The sequence below is a fragment of the Rutidosis leptorrhynchoides genome, chromosome 2, assembly GCF_046630445.1.
Source record: "Rutidosis leptorrhynchoides isolate AG116_Rl617_1_P2 chromosome 2, CSIRO_AGI_Rlap_v1, whole genome shotgun sequence".
Lineage (NCBI taxonomy): Eukaryota > Viridiplantae > Streptophyta > Magnoliopsida > Asterales > Asteraceae > Rutidosis > Rutidosis leptorrhynchoides.
Window position 1 is genome coordinate 145,218,424 of NC_092334.1, and position 8,518 is coordinate 145,226,941.

Here is an 8,518-nt window from a genome sequence, read left to right on the forward strand (position 1 = left end):
GACCAAGGAGAACTAAAACCCGCTTCTAATTTGGGCAAAAATCACCATCTTCATCATCCATTCAAGCTTCCTCTCTCTAGAACTCACTCTCTCTCTCTAAGATAAGATGGGAGTGTTTGTGGATGTGAAAGTGATCCAAAAGTGGATCTAAAACTGATATTAAAGCCACAAATCCGTTCATAAGTGAAAGGACCAAAGTACCCCTCATTTAACCCTTTAAAGTGCTGAAAAATTGCATCAGATGCGATCGGAGCGCCGCTCCATATGGTGGAGCGCCGCTCCAACCTTCAGTTCAGTTTTCAGTAACTTGTTTTGGCCATAACTTTTTGACCGTAGCTCCGTTTTTGATGAATCAAATATCGTTGGAAACGTAATAAGATTTTCTTTCCAATGGTAAGGCTTTGAAACATCAACACCAACTTTATTTGGGGTTGAAAAGATACGTACACACCTTGTCACTTCAGACAACGTCCAGTTTACTTCGACATTCGAGCAAGCAACACGTACATGCTTCGTACACCATAAGTACATTATGTACAATAAATATTTGGGTCTTACAACTTTAATAGGATTTGTACTCTATTCAAAATCAGAGAAGTTGAGGATGAATAGATCTATTTCATGTTGTTTCCCTTGACTTTAAAGGGAGAAGCCAAAGATTGGTTAGAATCGTTACCTGAATGGGCGATTGATACATGGGATGTTTTAGTTAAAAAATTTCTTAAAAGATTCTTTCTAGCATCTAAAGCCGTGAGACTTCGAGGAGAAATTGTTACGTTCGCACAAAAGTCAAATGAAATATTATATGAGGCGTGGAAAAGATTCGAAAAGTTGTTGAGAGGATGTCCTCAACACGGTTTAGACACTTATTAAATAGTACAAATATTCTACCAAGGTGTCGATGTTGCTACACGAAAAAACATCTACATAGCAGCTGGTGGTTCCATTATGAAGAAAACCGTTACCGAAGCTCACAAAATCATTGATAACACCGCATCCCACTCGCATGAGTGGCATCAGGAAAAAGATATTTTTCGTTCATCTAAAGCGGCTAGAGCCGATTCTAGCCATGACTTTGATTCCGTTTTCGCAAAAATAGATGCTTTCGAGAGACGAATGGAAAAGATGACTAAAGATATTCACGCAATAAGAATCAGTTGTGAGCAATGCGGTGGACCACACTTAACGAAAGATTGTCACATCGAGCAAACGATGGAACAACGTGAGAATGTTTCCTACATGAACCAAAGGGCGGGAAATAATTATCAAAATAATTATCAACCGCCAAGGCCAAACTTCAATCGAAATCAAAACAATCTTTACAATTCAAATGGACCCAACAATAACTCGTATAACCAACAAGGTCCGAATAACCAACCAACTCAAAACAACACTTTCAATCAACAAAGATGTAGATTTTATAAACCACCACAATAAACCGAAGAGAAAAAGACGAATCTGGAAGAAATGATGGCAAAGCTAATGGAATCTCAAACATAATTTATTATATCTCAAACCCAAACGAATGAGAGGTTTGATCAGTCATTAAGAACTCAACAAGCTTCCATTTTGAATCTAGAAAAACACGTAAGAAACGACCCGTCCATATTACTATAAACGCAGTACGTTATTCATTGGTCCCATAGCGAGGTATTTGACCTCTATATGATAAGTTTTAGAAAAATATTGCATTCATTTCATAAAAAGTACACCATTATTATACATAATGCGTGTTTTAAACAAGTGGGCAATTATTTAAGAAATAATCCCCATGATACCGCGGTTTCCAAATACTACACAGGTGACATAACAATCGAATATAATACATGACAAAGGTTTTATTGAATGCAACACTTCATTCAAACAAAAGCATGAGACTCCATGCACAACTTGCTCAGAAAATGCAACAGCGAAAGACTTTCTTAAGGACCTGAGAATAAACATGCTTAAACAGTCAACACAAAGGTTGGTGAGATATATAGGTTTAGCATCGATATAAATATAGACCACAAGATTTTCATAGTTATAAATATATGTACACTCGCAAGTGTATAAAAGTATTCTATAAGTTGTTGAGCGCTTCGGTAACCATACTTAACCATTAATGTGGCATATTCCCTTTATTATGAAATCTCCCTACACTGTACCAAGTGTAGTAAAAATGAAGTACTATGCAACCGTTTACGATACTAGAGAGACTAGCTCGGTTGGGGTTGTCAAACCCGATAGATCTATCAATAGGATTCGCGCTTACATGTTCTTACAACATGTAAATATTAGTTACCAAGCTATTAGGGAAGATATGCAAAGTGGTACAACTCAACGTAGAATATATTTTAAGTACTTGTGTCTATAGCGTAAAACATAAAATGCATGTATTCTCATCCCAAAATATTTGTAGAGTTTAAAAATGGGACTATATACTCACGGTAGTAAAAGTATATTAATAATAAGTTTTTACTTATTAGAAATATGGCCATCGTCCTTGGATTCACGAACCTATAATAATAATAACGATTCAGATAATAATACATGTGAACAAAATTAATATAGCAAGTTCATATCATATATTCAATCACATGTGATTGTTTAAGTTTATATTTTCAATCACATGTGATTATTTATATTTTTAATCACATGTGATTATTTAAGTTTATATTTTCAATCACATGTGATTATTTATGTTGTCAAGTTTAGTAGTCCAAAATAGTTCGAAAAGTCCAACAGTCCAATAATCGGTATATATATATATATATATATATATATATATATATATATATATATATATATATATATATAATCTTAGAATTACCCCACGGCGTATTGTGTACGTATTGTATTGCATCAATCCAGAGATGTATTGTATACGTATTGTCTTAGAATTAACTAAGATGTATTGTTTACGTATTGTCTTAGGATTTATCAAAACGTATTATGCACGTATTGTCATGGAACATACCAAGATTATTATATATATACAATCTCGAAATTAATCAAGATTATAATATTTTGTTATACTAATGATAACATGTCCAAATATATATAGGATATAGGAAAAGTTAACAAGAATATGGTTAATATAGTTTTTATAATATAAATTTCGTCCATACCACGTTAATTTTAGCAGATTTTGTTTTGCTCGCCAAATATTCATTACAACTCCGTTTAAAGTGAATCAAATTGCTATGGATTCATTAATAAGTCAATTTTATAAAACAAATTCGAAAAGTTCATCCCAAGTAGTAATTTTTAGAGATTTACCCTCTTTTTGTGTCGGTGGACAGATTTAGAAAAATCCCGGCATCCACCCAATATATAATTTTTGATAAAATACTTCCACTTTGTCTAAAATCATGAAAAAAATACTGGAAGTCTTATTTACATATATTAACATTTTTGTAAAGTCTTAGCCTTGAACTCAAAGTCTAAGATAGGTTTTTAATTCCCAACCCAAAACAGCTCGCTTTTTACCGAATGGAGATTAAAGGATATATGTTAAGTTTCAAGGTGTTCTTCATATGTACAAGTTATAAGTTCTTATATTAACTTAATATAACATCATAATACATATAAATAAGTGTTATTAGAGTTAAGTTAGAAAGATTAGATTAGTTTTTCAAACAAGTTTAGAATCAACTAAACTATGTTCTAGTTTATAAACTCTTATATAGATAGCTATAAACATATTAATTGAACAAGAGTTGAAGTAGAGTTTTTACCTCAAGTTTAGAATGTAAAGTTGCTGAAAAGAAGTAGTAGAACAAAACTTGAGAGAGTTCTTGCAAGTGTGTGTGAAAATTGGAAGTAAAATTTGGAAAATGAATGTGTAAAAATGAGTTAGAAATGATGCTTATTTATAGGCTTAAAAATTTGGCTTTTAGTGAAAATATCTAAGATAAGTTAATATGTATTAAGTCATGGATGACATATTAAATTTATTAGGTCATGGATGACATATTACACAAATAATTGCAGATTTCTATTGGTATATACCAATAGTAAATACTTCTAGAAGCTGTGTATAATACGGGTAAAAATACCGTATGAATGCGAGAAGAATTCTTGAGAAAATTGAACAGAAATACGAGTATAGCTATCCTTTATATATATTGGTATATTATAAAGTGTATTCAATACTTATAAGGATGTATTTACACTCGTAATACATTATATGTAAATACATTTTAACATAAGTTAATTACGTCGTTTAAATAGTAACATATATATTGTTCAAAAACTCTTTAAATTAGTAGTATGAAAATATATATATACAATACTTTGTTAATATACTTAATGAGATATTTAATTATCATATTTTCAAGTTATATATATATATATAAATCCATATATATACACAATAATTAAACAATTAAACAATTAAATCAAGTTATGACGTTCGTGAATCGTCGGAATAAAAGGGTGAACAAAAGCTTGTGTAAAACTCTTTTCGGAGGTTCAAGATTTATTAAAAATTCATTGCTTATCAAGTCGGAATTATATAAAGATTAAGTTTAAATTTGGTCAGAAATTTCCGGGTCGTCACAGTACCTACCCGTTAAAGAAATTTCGTCCCGAAATTTGATCGAGGTCGTCATGGCTAACAATAAGAATGTTATTATGATGAATATAAGTTGATTCATAGGGTTTTATCATGATTGAGAAATATGGATAAAATAATTCGATTACTCGAAACGTATGAGTGAAGCTATCGTAAAAGAGTGAAATGAGAAAATAGGGATTCGTCTTATCTTTTGACGTCATCACGGTTGATCTCCGGATTAAAGAAAATCTTTGTAATCTATATAGGATTTGATTCTTTGGTGATTAAGGAAATTATGATCCTCTTCGATTTAATGCGATGATTCATCTCGATTTTTCTGTCGGATATTTCACTATAAATCCACCTCCTTCGTTTTCTTTTAATTCACACCTTCTATTTTTTCTCCCTCAATTCTTACTTTAAAATTATTCGTCAATATGCTTCATCCAGTGCTGATTCTCGATATACTCCTCACTTTCATATCTGTCGTTCTTCTTTTTCATCTACCTCCGGAAGAATCTATTTACTTCTACTATACTCTTGGTTTTATAGTGTTTTTAGTTCTCCCGTGTCTTTATATTGCTATATGCATCGATATATACGGTTTATAGTTTCTGGGTTGTTGTTGGGTTTTATATCTTCCCTTATATTTCGATGTCCCTGCTTCTGTCTTCTATAATCATTGTCATCCCCAATTAATGCTCTCTTTTATTTGCTGCAAATTATACCCCAATTTATATTTTGGAGTTTTATCCTTTCGTTTCTTCTTCTTGTGATTAAGCACCGCTTGTAATGGTCCAGAATTCGCATATATGAATTTCGGAATGAACATTGTTAATGTTCTAAGAAGGAAATTGTAGTGGAACGATCTTGACTTGTCAAATTACTAGAATACCTCAGAAAAGGCCGAATCATCAAGAAATATTTTCTTGATATTTTAGAGGTTAAAGAGAATACAAGAGGCGTGTAACATAACACATGATGACGTTATGATCTGTGAATCATCACGTTCCATTTAGAAACTCAACATGACTTACTATAATATAATCACGTTGATCAAGTGTCATTATATTATACTAGTTCATGCTTCAGTTTCCAACACTACTTCAAAAATATTCCTATTTTAAATTCGAAAGTTTCAGAATTTAGAAACTAAAATAGTTTCTTTTATGATGTAATACAGACAGCGCGAAGAGGTAAATGATTTCAGATAAGAATAATTATGGAAATATGGAGGATATTTATAATGAAAGATACGATGATATCTTAGAATTTCTAATATCAGAGGATGATAAAGAATATTGTCCGTAAGGGTTTAGAGTCAGGAGCAAGGTATTCGATAATGACTTCAGCAGATACGGAATCATTTGGATTCTTTGAAGGTAGATATTGTCCTTGTGATTTATCAACAGCCTTCTTCATGGTTTGCTCAATCCGTATTTTTTAGTACCAAATCTTCTCTTTTTCTGAGCTTTGCCAACACACTACTCTTTATCATCAAAATTTTTACTATTAAGGTCGTTTATAGTTTTTGCTGCTTCATCAGTATTTCGAGAACTAGTTCACAGTTTAGGGTGTTTTTCAGAAACTTCCATTCAAAGTATATAAGTCCAGAAGATAGACACATATAATTGTTGGCGTAGACATGCTGCGAGATTTCAAAATACTGATTGCTAATTCCCGATGATTCGTATGGCAATTCTCGTTAAAAGATGCATATGAGTAAATGATGGGGTTTTGATATATATATAAAGATTTTCGGAAAGTCAAAGATCAATGAAGTTGTTAATAAGTTTACTGCTAATGTGGCGAGATATGAAAGGTTCCCCGGCAATAATGATGAAGGGGTAATCATTATAATAAGGCTTATTCGAATGAACATTTGAAGTTGGTTTGCTGGAGCTGTGACAAAACCGTCTATTTTTAGAAGGGATTGAAAAGTTATTTTAGCTAGTAAATGCCAAAAGGTCTGACATGGATACGTGTTAAATTATGACTTTGATTTCAAGAGTTTTTCAGGTACGTAACTGTGGATAACATGTGGTTGGATCATCATCTCGATTGTTCATTATTTGAAGTGTCTTCAGGTATTTCGAAGGGCTTGAACACAGATTATAATCGTTAATATACATACGATGTTCTAACACAGTTTTGAAGTCAAAGTATAGCTTTGAAAGATGTAAGAATCTAAGAGTAATGATACCGGTTATATCTTGAATTGAATTCGGCGATTTCAAAATCAGAATATGTAATTAGATTTTTTTGAATGAGTATGGTTGTTTTGATTTCTATAAAAGAATGTATATTGTTGTGAGAGTAGGGAGTATAATGGATGATTTGCTGAATCAGATTCGAAGAATGTAACATATTAATTGTGAATTTATATATCTCTCGGGTATTACCTACCTGTTAAAAAAAATGTCACAATTAATATTTTGTACAAAAGAATTTTATTACAGTCTTTGTGGAAATATATATGTATATTTCTTCAGATGTAATATAGATTTAATGAGTTAATATAAAATTAAACTCACTTGATTTATGGTTAAGGCTAGGATAGATAATTTCTAAACTTTAGAAATTACATAATCGTCGTAGAATGTTTTCCCAATGAAGTTATGAATCAATACTTCATCGTTGTGGTATTCCTTAGTATCTACGGGGCGTATGACGTCGATGCTCATGGGACAGATTGTGAAGTTGAGGTTTGCGATGTGGTTGTTGGTGGTGTTAATGGTACTGTTGATGTTGTTGATGGTGGTACTGGTTATGTTGCTGGTGCTGCTGCTGGTGTTTGTAACCTTTGCACCATATTCTCCAAAGCCACTACCCGAACGCGAAGGTGGTTGACTTCTTCTATTACACCGGGGTGATTGTCGGTTCGGACGAGAGGATAAATAAGATCTAGAATTTAGTGTAGTATATAATCGTGACGAGATGCTCTGGAAATGAGAGAGAAAATGGTGTTTCGGACAGGTTCGCCAGTAAGTGCTTCAGGTTCTTCGCCAAGAGGGCAATGTGGTGGATGGAAAGGATCGCCTTCTTCTTGTATCCAATGATTAAGGAGGCTACGAACCCATCCCCAATTCATCTAGAATAGATGATGGCTGATTGGTTGATCCATTATAGTCACACTGCTTTCGGAGCTTGAGTGGGATTCCATTTCGGAATCCGAGGAACTTGAACTGATGACGAATTCCATTTCGTACGATTTGATAAAGGATTTTTCGATACGAAATGATTTTCCGGCTATCGGGTGGTATTCTAACTACATAGAATATCTATATATATAGATCACAAGATTTCTTAGATTACGAAGGAATTTACGAAATATGTCAGGCAAAGTTTACGGTAATAGATACGATAAGATATGATTTAGCAGATACGCTAAGGTATGAATTTTGTCTATACACTATTCATGCAATCAATGCAGCAAGACGTGTCTAGACTAAGAATGATAAGCAGGTAATTTCCTAAGGATGATAAGTAGGTAATTTTCGACACAAATGATAAGCAAAACTTTTGACATGCAGACACGGTCGAAGTCCAGACTCACTAATGCATCCTAACGACTTATCAGTTTGACACACTAATGCAGACCTGGTTCGGTAAGACCACCGCTCTGATACCAACTGAAATGACCAGTCCGTATTACTATAAACGCAGTACGTTATTCATTGGTCCCATAGCGAGGTATTTGACCTCTATATGATACGTTTTAGAAAAATATTGCATTCATTTCATAAAAAGTACACCATTATTATACATAATGCATGTTTTAAACAAGTGGGCGATTATTCAAGAAATAATCCCCTTGATACAGCAGTTTCCAAATACTACACATGTGACATAACAATCAAATATAATACATGACAAAGGTTTTATTGAATGCAACACTTCATTTAAACAAAAGCATGAGACTCCATGCACAGCTTGCTCAGATAATGCAACAGTGGAAGACGTTCTTAAGGACCTGAG

The 8,518-nt window shown here is 32.9% G+C and overlaps 1 non-coding gene across 1 annotated transcript; it reads right to left on the minus strand.

The window, feature by feature from the left end:
• Nucleotides 1-753: 753 nt before the first annotated feature.
• On the minus strand, nucleotides 754-860 carry LOC139895523 (small nucleolar RNA R71). Its single transcript, XR_011775958.1, has one exon. It is a non-coding gene; the product is annotated as a small nucleolar RNA R71 (small nucleolar RNA).
• Between the last annotated feature and the right edge of the window lie 7,658 nt (nucleotides 861-8,518).